Here is a 13,117-nt window from a genome sequence, read left to right on the forward strand (position 1 = left end):
GTTTGACAAATATTATCAAAGCGTTTGGATTATTTCAATTATTAGTTTATTGTATTCTTAACGTTTTCAAATACTTAAGCTTTATCATGAAAGTTTTCAAGAATTTTTACTCAATTATGTTTCATAGATGCTTCAGATCTTCAATAGAAACATTAAAATGTTTGTGGCATGTTCCTTGTGTCATTGTATAAAAAATCCAGTTTAACTATGGCTGAAGGGTTCATCAAAGAGCTACGCCTCTGCACAGATGAATACAAGAATGGAATGCAAAGGAAACTTCACTCAAACAGAAGGTTTATTTATTTCCAGTTCTTTCCATTTCGGAACACAATCGCCTCCGGGGCCAGCTCAGAACTTTGCTTCCAATTCCAAACACATCAATTCTCTTTATTTCCATTTTTGGCCGCCACCGCTCCGGCGCAGTTTTTCTCTTATCAATATTTTCGATGGATGGAAAACGGTTCAATTTTATTACCCAGAAAAGCCCGGCAGCAGTCCGCGATTCACTAAACTGATTTCTCTGGTGCTAACCTTCTGGCTACGTGGATTTTTACGGTCGCCCCCATCTTCTCTAGGACACTTTGTCTTTCGTTTATGGGCCCCCATTTCTATGGTGGCCGTTTGATGATGATCCTTATTTATCGTCAAGTTTAGCAAGCTCCTTTATGACTTCGTCTTCCGGTTCAAATCAATTTCGAAATGTGTCGATACCCATTTTGGGGGCGCAATTTATTGTCCTCGTGACGACGGTGATGGTATCTCTCGGGTAAGAAACAACCTTCCTCCTTCACATGGAAGGCTAAGTCATCGACTGGTTTTATGAAAGTGTTACGACAATACAGTCACAAATTTTAAGGTGTATAACTTGTTGTCAGATACATTGCTGAACGGTAAGATTCATACACTTCGCTGAACATTTGGAATGAATCCGTTTTGCATAAGTTCATAAAGAATATTGGTCTCTTGGTATAATGAACATTTGACATAAACGGAATAAAATCCTATTTTTATTATCTTTATTTATTTATTTATTTATTTATTTATTTATTTATTTATTTGTAATAATTATTGCGACTTAAGACATTGTCTTTTAAATTGCCACAAACTGACTTCAAATTGGAGTTCATGATTTAATTCACTTATCTTATATAATTCTATTTTCCTAGTTCCTGAAGGTTCCGTACTACCTAATTCATGTTGCTGAATCTGATAAGATCCCGCCTAAATCCAATAACAGAAGAACATAATTTAATACTGATGGGTAACACATTCCAGTGTACGATGCTTCGCACAAAGAAAGATTGGCCGTAATAAACAGAATAATGTTGAGGGATGCTAAAATTCATTGTACGAGGCTGTCGCATACGAGTTATTTTTGAAAATAGATAATTCGGGGTTCTAGATTTAATTATTTTATGAAAATTTAAACATAATCTGTATTCATAGAAACGTCGGAAAGAGCATCCAAGTAATGATTCGTGCAAATGTGAAACTCTGGAATATCTGGGTAGGCAATGAACATATCGCACACAAGCATTAAGGGCAAGACGCATTTTGTTCATGGCAGCCATGGACGCATTACTGTATATAAAATCACAGTAGATAAAATGCGGTAGTAAGAATGCTTTGAAAAGTTTGGTTTTTATTTGAGCGTCCAAATGAATCGTAACTAAGTTAAGTTGCTTCAAAACATAATATATTTTTCTACATTGCTGGTTTATCTGAGCATCCCAACACAGATTAGATGTGAAAATCATACCAAGATTAGAAGCTTGATCAACAAACTCTATATTTTCGCCACCCAAATATAAATGTGGCGTTCTCAGTGCATCTCTAGATTTATTGATTAAAAGAGCTTTGGTTTTGGTTGAATTAATTGGTAAGAGATTTCTGTTTGACCATTCAAAAAGTTTTTGAAGATCAGAATTTATTCTTCTTGCTACCTCGTCTAGACTCATATTTTTATGACAGCAGAGATAAATTTGCACATCATCTGCGAACAGGTGCACAGCGCAATATTCTAAAACAGACGGTAAATCATTAATAAATAATGAAAATAATAATGGTCCAAGAATTGACCCTTGTGGTACGCCAGATTTAATATCTACGAAAGATGAATATATCATGTTGTGAAAGACAGCTTGATTACGATCACAAAGATATGATTTAATGAGAGAGACAGCAGTGTTCGAGAAAAGAAACTTTGACGATAATTTGTTGAGCAGTTTATGATGGGATACACGGTCAAAGGCCTTAGCAAAATCTATTAGTAGAAGTATAGCGATTCCTTTTTTGTCAATAGCTTGGGCGATGTCATCGTGTACTTTCAAAAGTGCAGTAGTGGTACTGTGTTTTTTACGAAAACCAGACTGATGTGGATCGAGGAAGTTCATATGATCTATGTATTCACTGATCTGAATCTTCAAGATTTTTTCGAAGACTTTCGAAAGTGAACACAGTAAACTAATTGGCCTAAGGTTCGTTATATCAGTACTTTTGGATTTCTTCTTAATCGGAATAACCTTGACTTGCTTCCATACAGTGGGATATTTGCCGGTCAATATAATCCTGTTGAAAAGGTGTTTAAAATGAATAATTGCTAATGGTAAAACTATTTTAATAAACTGAATGGAGATGTTATCTAGTCCTATAGCATTAGACTTGATATCGAATATAGCATTCACGATTTCAAAATCGTTAACTTCACGGAAAACGAAACCATTTGAATTAGCTGGAAATGAATGATTAGGATAACTATCAGAAGAGAAATTTGAAGAGAAGTAAGGGTTAATGTCGTCTGGAGAAGCATTACAGTCAATACCGGAACTATTATCTTTGGAAACACCAAGCCTTTTAATGTTACTCCACAATTGTTTGCTTGGCATATTAATATTCAATACACGTTTCTCATAGTTTGACTTGGCATTTCTAATCATGTTGGTAACTCTATTACGAATCTGCTTATATTGTAAACTATTGACACTTGTTTTATTCCTAAGCCAATTTTCATAAGCAATATTTCTTGAAATAATCGCTCGCTCTATGTCAGATGTGAACCACTGATTTTTTTTTGGGTCTGATCATTCTGAGAGGTATGTAAGAATCATGCATCATGAGTAATTTTTCATTCAGAAATTGCAGAAGAAGATCGGGATCGTCATGTGAAAAGTATTCGTTCCAGTTTATAGCATTGAATGCATTTTGTAAAGCATTAGCATCGAAATGAGCGTAATCTCGGTAGGATGCATTGACATTTACATTAGGTGCTTCTATTTTTAACGATACAAATATCATGTCATGATGGGAAATTCCAGGCAACGAAATCTGGTCATGCTTACATACTTTATCCAGTGAATCAGTTAAAAAGAGGTCTAGCATCGAGCATCCTGTGTTATGAAAGTATGTTGGTTCATTATTGACGCATACATAAGACATGCCTGAAATAGCATCTCTGAATCTACACTTTTTTATATTAAACTTTGGGAGGGATTATTAGAGTATGTTTAAAACTACAAATGAACTTTAACACTTCACTTTTTGCAAAAAAAAAAAAAAATAAAAATAAAATACTAAAATCACTAAGGTGAGCAAATACCTTTAAACTCTAATAGTCGAGCACTCGACACTGAAGAAGTCTGTAAGTCGCAGACGAAATAGGCCTATCTGTCAAGATAAGCAACACATATTAGAGTTTAAAGGTATTTGCTCACCTTAGTGATTTTAGTATTTTATTTTTTTTTGCAAAAAGTGAAGTGTTAAAGTTCATTTGTAATCTCTGAATCGTCTTTGTCTGCTATTATTTTTGAGAAGATCTGTATCAAAATCACCTATGAAAAAGGTTGATTTATATTTCACAGTGAACTGATCAAAGTGTTGCATTAAAGTATTTGAGCAATCTACATCTGGGGGATTATAATATACTGCTAACATAATCCGATCTTTGCCACTCATGACTTCAAAACACATAAACTCCGTAATTCGTGCATCATTACCTACTATGGAAGATGCTTCTAATACACGGCATACTAAGTTTTTACGAACATACACACAGATTCCCCCACCGTGTCGGGTACGGTTGTTCCTATAAATTTTGTAACCATCTACAGCTATCATTCTATTTTCAATGGAATCATCCAACCATGTTTCTGTCATACAGATCATATCCAAATTACAATCAAACAAATTCATTTTTAGTTCATTAAACTTTGAAAATCTACGGGCTGTTAAACTCTGAACATTGATATGACAAATGTTGAACAAATCTGAATCTAAAGCCGACCTCAAAACCGCCCTGGGTATCAAATTACTTGTGGAAGCATCATCACTGTTAACGTTATTCAGCATTTATAGGAACAAGAAGTTGGATTAAGCTAAGATCATTATCGAGACCCACACAACATGAACAGATACTAATTACCAGGAACCATAAACTAAAATTTCTAACTAACATAATTTTCACAGACTCTGTGGTGCAGTCAAGTGGCTCTAAGCAACTGAAGAAAAACAAAACGTGGCACTCAATAATCCATTAGCAGCATCGAGCATATTAATGTGGTAATCAACAGCAAATTTATAGCAGCAACAGCAACAGCATCCAACAGCGTCAGCAACAGCAACAACGAGTGGAAACATATCCACATCCCCAACCCTAAATACTTTCAGGAAGGAAACAACAAGGATATTGAAGGATTGGATACATGGATAAAAGTGAGATAAGCTGGGAAAGGTGATAATGTTTTGACTTTTAGGAGCGGATGGAAGCAATGGAAAAAATAATGGATGTGAAACATGGAATAAAATAGGCAGGAAAGAGAAATCGGTTAGGATAAGGTTGATTCTAGAAGCAGCCATCGATCGAGAGTATCCACTACAATGACGTCACACTCTTTGTGGGTGATAACAGCGACCAGCCCATTCTTCGTAGACACTTTATGTAAACGCCCTTCATTACGGTGTCGGATTGCAGCATTCAATATTCGCCTGGAGAGTGGTGTCAAGTTCTCATTCACGTAGATGCGACCTTTTCCTTCGAAACCTATGTGATGTAGCGCCAGCGATCTGCCATGAAGATACTTGTTGAAGAAGACGTCTCTTATTCCTCGGAAGGCAAATCTGCAGAGAATTGGTGGTGATGATCCAGATTGTACAGGGTGCTTGTATAGTCGTTTTAGATGTACTATCGAATGCTCGTTGGGGGCACCAATAACGCAGGCAATACGACGATATATTTGATTTAGATCTTCATCAGGATGATATGGGACACCCGTGAAAACTAAATCCAACGCTCTCTCCATTCGACTAAGGTGTTGAAGTTTGAGCTGATGATCAGTACGAATGGAATTGATTTCCTTAGTAAGGTTGTCCAAATTATTGTTGTATTCATCCTTGATGGACTCGATGCGACGTTCGACACAAACAATACAAGCTTCGAGATTGGACACATATGACTCGATCATTGCTTCCAGTTTCGCAGTGGCAGAAGAAATCATCCGATGGATGCCTTTCCACAAAACATCTGCATTCATTGTTTTGCTATCACTGTCGTTGTTTTGTTGATGTTTATTTACGCTCATTGTGGTAATGATGTATTATAGCAAGGTTGGGTATAATGAAACTTCTGAAGGGATGTGTTTTTGGCGAGCAATCCGATAGAATTAGATATTGAGTGCTTCGTGAAGCCCAAGCAGGACAGTTCAGTTTTGCGTCGTCCGATAGATCTGGCTCACGGTTTCGCGCATGTTTTCGTCGCCGAAGATTTTTTTTTTTCCTGCTTTGGAGCGTTTTGCTGGGTAGTGCTTCGTGAAGCCCAAGCAGGACAGTTCGGTTTTGCGTCGTCCGATACACTGAACGAAATCCCCCGCCTCGATTTGAATGATTATTGACTCATCCGAGCCCCATACCTATTTTCAGACAAAATCAAGATGATTTTCATCTTCGCGAAAATCAGTTGTTTACAAACCACTCCGAATGAAAATCATCCAGTCTTGGAATGATTTTTATCCTTCAAATAGATGCCTCTAAATGAAAGATTATCATACATACATGTAAACAATCCCTTTTTCATGTTAGTTATTAATTAAAAATAAATCAAATCAAAAGTTAAGCACTACAAAACGTTGTTGATATTGCTTTATATTTCTCAAATGTGATATAAACTCATTATTCAACATCTTCAGTTTCCAGTTTTTTTTTTTCAGCCGTCTTGTAAGGAACAATTGTGTGATGTATATAGCTCCATTGAACCTAAATCCTCGGATGTTAGCGACCTGTGGTTAGTAGGCACTCTTAAGATATCTGAAAAAACGCTAATGAGGATAAAATAAGATTTCAAGTGAAATTACCTGTAATTTCCACGCAGCAATGTTTTTCGAACCACGCTACCATCACCATGATGTTTACGTTAATATTTACAAGATTAATTTGACGTTTAGGAGCATTCCCTTTTCGTCTGATATATCAGACAGTAATTGAATGATTTTCGGTATGGGACATGGGAGAACTAATAATCCGTCATAAATTGCATGATAATCATTTGTGTTATCATCATTCGATTATCTGCAGAATGTCATTCTGTTATGTTCTAATATTCATCTCTAATTTGGATGATTTTTGTTCAATAAATAGTGGATGCATCATTTTCTTTCATAGTCATTCAAAATGAGGAATATGAAGTTTTATAACCATGTGAATTACAAATCATTCAATGTGCGACCGGAGGTTTCGTTCAGTGTAGATTTAGCTCACGGTTTCGCGCATGTTTTCGTCGCCGGAGATTTTTTTTTTTTTTTTCCTGTTTTGGAGCGTCTTGCTGGGTAGTGCTTCGTGAAGCCCAAGCAGGACAGTTCGGTTTTGCGTCGTCCGATAGATTTAACTCACGGTTTCGCGCATGTTTTCGTCGCCGGAGATTTTTTTTTTTTCCTTTTTTGGAGCGTCTTGCTGGGTAGTGCTTCGTGAAGCCCAAGCAGGACAGTTCGGTTTTGCGTCGTCCGATAGATTTAGCTCACGGTTTCGCGCATGTTTTCGTCGCCGAAGATTTTTTTTTTCCTGCTTTGGAGCGTCTTGCTGGGTAGTGCTTCGTGAAGCCCAAGCAGGACAGTTCGGTTTTGCGTCGTCCGATAGATTTAACTCACGGTTTCGCGCATGTTTTCGTCGCCGGAGATTTTTTTTTTCCTGTTTTGGAGCGTCTTGCTGGGTAGTGCTTCGTGAAGCCCAAGCAGGACAGTTTTTACATTCAGAAATGGAATTGTGAAAAGTGAAAAATGAAAAAGTGATTTGTTTGATTTGTGTCCTCAGTACTGTTGGTTTTTGGCTGCCCTAAGTTCACCGAACCATCCGGAAGTGACAGGCAGCACATAATTTTAGAGAATCAATCCGGTGAGTTTGTTCCAGTATGATACTTTTTCTTTTGTGAGCCTTCCGGATTGTTTTTGTCCGCGTCGTGGAACTTCTGATCGTTTCTTGAACGGAAAATGTTGTTTTCGGAGTTTGATAATTATGTTCAGATTGCGCATTCTGTCCGGGCGGGTGTTACGCAACTAACAATCGGTTGTGGATGCTTTTTAACCGTTCGATGACCCTGGAGGGATCGATTCTGCTTTTCGTATAATTTTGAGCAGAAAAACCGACTGTGTTATCCTAGAGTGTTTAGTTCGAACGCGCTTCCTTTCGTTTTTCGATTATCTAAAAATACAGTACCACCCAGTACAGTTTTTCAATAGGCGTGATTTTTTTTACGCGTTTCGTTATTTTATACAATCCGATGACCCTGGAGGGATCGGTTTTGCTTTTTACTGGTTATTGAGCAAAAATATTACTGCACAACCGACAAGCATTTCGCGAAATACTATTTATACTATAAATAAGCTATTGTTTTCTCTTTTGATTGCCGGCATTCAAAAGATTAACTTGAAAACGCTTAAACAACAAATATTTATGGTCTATCGCCAGCTTTCTAGGCGAATCCTGACAATATACCTTCCCCAACCTCCAACTCCGTAGCACTTATGAGGGTGTCGCTGAGTCGGTGGCCTCTCATTAAGTAAGTGCTACATCAACATTTCCTTCCCCTATCCCAAGTTACGGTAAAGATGGGCGTGGCCGGGAATAGCGATATTCATGCTTTTAGTATTCTTGTTTATGATTTGAACAAGGTATACTCCCCTGCCTTGTTCTTGAAAGTAGTCAGGATGAGATTATTAAAAAGAAACATGAATGTTGCTAGTATCCAATCTACGAAGTATACCGTAACTACGCTAACGCTAACGCTAACGCTAGCAATCCGATAGAATTAGATATTGACGAATAACCGAAGCATTTGGTTTCAAAACAGTTATTTTTCACTATACCACAACGTAAACTGCTATTAGCGATTTAAATAGATAATTGGATACAATTATCTGGCACACGGCAATGGGGAATAACCACTTGAAAACTGCACCAACTCAATCTATCACTCGATTGCCAACATCCCTTCAGGAACTATCTTTATTAACTAGATTTTTAGCCCTGGGCTGGTTTATCTCGGGACCAACGACTTTACCTTTCTTCGCGAAGTCGTCACCACAACCTTTACTTCATAAGTGACTATCTTGGCCAGTGCGCATCGTACTTTCGTGCTGTGCGTACATGCATTCTCTCTGCACTTGTAAGTTTTTAAAAACTACCTAAAGCAATAAATCAGTACTTCTCAGAGCTAAAAAAGAGTACTTTTCAGTGCTAAAATAAAAATAAAGGTGCTTTTCAATACTATTCTTTTCTACTATTGATCCCTTTACGATCCTTATTTGGATCCGTGCCTATGATTTTTCGTTGGACCCGCGGTGGTAGTCCTTCTTGTTGATTACTTGAACCTCTTAGAAGGCCTCGTCTTCTTTCGTTCATTCACCAAACATGGTTGCAACTACAAACAAAAGGAAGAGTGAATCTCTGAATTCAAACTTCCTTCCAAAAATGAGGGATTTAAAACTGTCACTTAACGTGGCAAGAATGGAAGAAAGGATGTTTCTTCGAAATGTGAACTTTCTTCCAAGGGTGAAATGAATAATGTTGATAATTGTGTCCAAATGAGCAATCAGTTCGAAGCTCTAGACAAATTTTCCGAACATCAAATCAAAGCAGCCTCTAGCCCAGGCTCTTTGATTCAAGTGAGGAAGCAAAGAGTGCCGCCTTGATCGGTGATACGGTTGTTCCGAATTTGGGGGATTCAGGCAGGAGATCTTGAACTCCATTAGGGGAATCAAGGTTTCCTTCCAAATTGCAAAGAAAGGAGACTGTCGCGTTTTGCCGGAAACTCTTAAAGATCGCGAACTTCTTCTCAAACATCTTGAAGAGAAGAAGCACAATTTTTTTACTTACGACGAAAAAACTGAACGTTTGTTCAAAGTCGTCTTGAAAGGTCTCTCAAGTGACTATAAGTCACCTGAAGAGATCAAAATTAGAATAAATGATTTACTTGGATTTTCCCCAGCCCAAGTAATCATAATAAAAAAGAGAACCCAATCTGGCATTGTTCGGAAAGGGCTTTCTCAAGAATATTATTTTGTTCACTTTAACAAGAAAGATCTAAATAATATTAAAACTTTAGAAATAGCTAGACTTATGTTCGATGTCTGAGTGACATGGGAACATTTCCAGAAACCTGGAGGAAATTGCCAGAACCCCACTCAGTGCCGTCGGTGGCAAAAGTGGGGTCATGGAACAAAAATTACCGCATCAATGCTAAATGCATGATTTGCGGAGGTTCTTCTCACGCTAAGGACGTCTGTCCAGTAAAGGAAGATACCGATAAGTTCATATGCGCGAATTGCGGGGGCAATCATAAGTCAAATTTTCGGGCTTGCTCTTCGTGTAGGCGAGTCGTCGAGGCTCGTGCTAGGCAGATTATCAGTAATAACCGTTACTAGAACGGTCGTTTCCGGAATTTCCGTGGTAGAGTATCGAATAATGCTCATTTTTCAGTTAGAAGAATATAATCATGCTCATTCACAAACTAATTTTAATCCGTCGGGTAGCCGTTCGAATCTTTTAATTTCGAATGTCCAAGGAATATCCTTTGCCGATATCGCAGCAGGTAATTTGAACTTCTCCCCTCTACATACTATGAGTACCCATTCTAATTGTTTCAAATCAAATGGAAAAACCCTGCCGCCTTAGGAAACTTCTTCTCCACCTCTTCGTCTACCGAAAATTCTAACAGAAAATCATTAGATAATGTACCCACTTCAAGTGATATGTCTGCCTCTAAATTTAATTTTCTAACTGAACAATTGAATCTAATTGATTGCAATGTTCAAAGCCACCACTATGACTGAAACAGTCTAAGTTGGTGTAAAATTTACTAATCAAATTGTTGTTGGATAACGTTTTTCTAATCAATCCAATAAATAATAATTCAAATATTTTAAATTGGAATGCTCGTTCTTTGAATAGTAAAGAGGACGAGCTGTTAAATTTTCCTACAGCTAACAGCGTGCATATAGCAGTTATTACTGAAACAATTTTTACAAACTTAAAAAAGATCCTAATCATCATTCATAGGCGTAAAAAACATCAACTGTTTTCGTCATTTGAAGCTGAAGTTTTGAAACTTTAGGTGTTTCTGTTAAAACACAGCTTGATTAATATACTTTCATAGCTGCCTATTTGCCTTTTCAATACTCTGGACAGCAAGTTTATTTGCTCCAAACTGACTTGCGAAAATTGACTCGCAATAAGTCAATTTTTTGTCATTAGTGATTTCAATGCCAATCATCGGTCATGGAATAATTCTCAAAGTAATTCCAACGACAGAATTTATTTTGATGAGTGCTCTTCAGGATATTTCTCAATTCAATACCCTGATAGCCCTACATGTTTTTGTTCTTATAGAAATCCATCTACGATTGATTTGGTATTAACCGACTCTAGTCATCTTTGTAGCCAATTAGTTACTCACGCTGATTTTTTTTTTTTTTAATTTCTTTATTAGTATCATTCCAAACATTACATTCATTTCTTATATCTAGGTGTTCTGTGTTATTTGACAACACTATCATCCTAATTTGGTAAAACAAATTTAAGATTTAATTAACATTTTGTTAACAACATATTACATTTCATTTGCCGTAGCAGTTCAGTTTTTTTACAGGTGAGTTGATTTCACCTGCTTATAAGAGAAAAAAAACATTTTTAATATACTTAACCTAACTTAACCTAAGCATATAACGCATTAATCGTGGCAATAGAAGATTGTAACGATTTTTGCCTGAAATTATTAATGATTGTATTTGAAATTTGTTCCAATGTTTCAACATTGGATATTCTATGTAACTCATTGGTACTATACCAGGGAGGAAGCCTCAGAATCATTTTCAAAATTTTATTTTGAATTCTCTGCAGAGCTTTCTTCCTGGTATTACAACAGATAGTCCATATTAGTACAGCATACAACATGGCTGGCCTGAAAATTTGTTTGAATATCAACAGCTTGTTCTTAAGACAAAGTTTTGATTTTCTATTAATAAGGGGATAGAGACATTTTACATATTTATTACATTTGGCTTGAATGCCCTCAATGTGATTTTTGAAAGTTAAATTCTTATCTAGCATAAGCCCTAGATACTTAACTTCATCTGACCAATTTATTGGAACCCCTCTCATCGTGACAACATGTCTACTTGAAGGTTTCAAATAAAGAGCTTTTGGTTTATGTGGGAATATTATTAGTTGAGTTTTGGAAGCATTAGGAGAAATCTTCCATTTTTGCAAGTATGAAGAAAAAATATCCAAACTTTTTTGCAATCGACTACAGATGACACGCAGGCTTCGACCTTTGGCGGAGAGGCCTGTGTCATCCGCAAACAAAGATTTTTGACATCCCTGAGGTAGCTCAGGTAAGTCAGATGTGAAAATATTGTATAATATTGGTCCCAAAATGCTGCCTTGAGGAACACCAGCTCTTACAGGAAGTCTTTCAGATCTGGAGTTCTGATAATTAACCTGAAGTGTACGATTTGACAGATAACTTTGAATTATTCTAACAATGTATGTTGGAAAATTAAAGTTTTTTAATTTTACAATCAAACCTTCATGCCAAACACTGTCGAATGCTTTTTCTATGTCTAGAAGAGCAAGACCAGTAGAATAGCCTTCAGATTTGTTGGAACGGATCAAATTTGTTACACGTAAAAGTTGATGAGTGGTCGAATTTCCATGGCGGAATCCGAACTGTTCATTGGCAAAAATTGAATTTTCGTTGATGTGGGCCATCATTCTGTTCAAAATAACCTTTTCAAAAAGTTTACTGATGGAGGAAAGCAAACTGATTGGACGATAGCTAGAAGCTTCTGCAGGATTTTTGTCTGGTTTTAAAATTGGAACAACCTTAGCATTTTTCCATTTGTCAGGAAAATATGCTAATTGAAAACATTTGTTAAATATATCAACTAAAAATGATAAGCTACTTTCTGGAAGTTTCTTGATGAGGATGTAAAAAATTCCATCATCGCCAGGAGCTTTCATGTTTTTGAATTTTTTAATAATAGTTCTCACTTCTTCCAAATCAGTCTCCCAGGCATTTTCGAAAACGTTCTCTTGATTGAGAATATTTTCGAACTCCTGAGTAACTTCATTTTCAATTGGACTAGTAAGTCCTAAATTAAAATTGTGCGCACTTTCAAACTGCATAGCAAGTTTTTGAGCTTTTTCGCAATTAGTTAGTAATAATTTGTTTTCCTCTTTCAATGCCGGTATAGGCTTCTGAGGTTTTTTCAAGATTTTAGATAATTTCCAAAAGGGCTTAGAGCCGGGGTCCAATTGAGAAATTTTATTTTCAAAATTTTTGTTTCTTAATTGAGCAAAACGTTTCTTGATTTCTTTCTGCAAATTCTGCCATATAATTTTCATAGCAGGATCGTGAGTGCGTTGAAATTGCCTTCTCCTCACGTTTTTAAGACGGATCAAGAGTTTAAGATCATCGTCTATAATCACGGATTCAAATTTTACTTCACATTTTGGAATTGCAATGCTTCTGGCTTCAACAATGGAATTTGTTAAAGTTTCAAGAGCATTGTCAATATCAAGTTTAGTTTTTAAAGAAATGTTAACATCAAGATTGGAGTCAACATACGTTTTATATATA

General features: G+C 36.5%; 1 protein-coding gene across 2 annotated transcripts in view; it reads right to left on the minus strand.

The window, feature by feature from the left end:
- LOC110676758 (cell adhesion molecule 2-like) overlaps positions 1–13,117 on the minus strand; it is a 99,284-nt gene that overhangs the window by 76,565 nt on the left and 9,602 nt on the right. The window lies entirely within an intron of this gene.

The sequence above is a fragment of the Aedes aegypti genome, chromosome 2, assembly GCF_002204515.2.
Source record: "Aedes aegypti strain LVP_AGWG chromosome 2, AaegL5.0 Primary Assembly, whole genome shotgun sequence".
NCBI classification, from domain to species: Eukaryota; Metazoa; Arthropoda; class Insecta; order Diptera; family Culicidae; genus Aedes; species Aedes aegypti.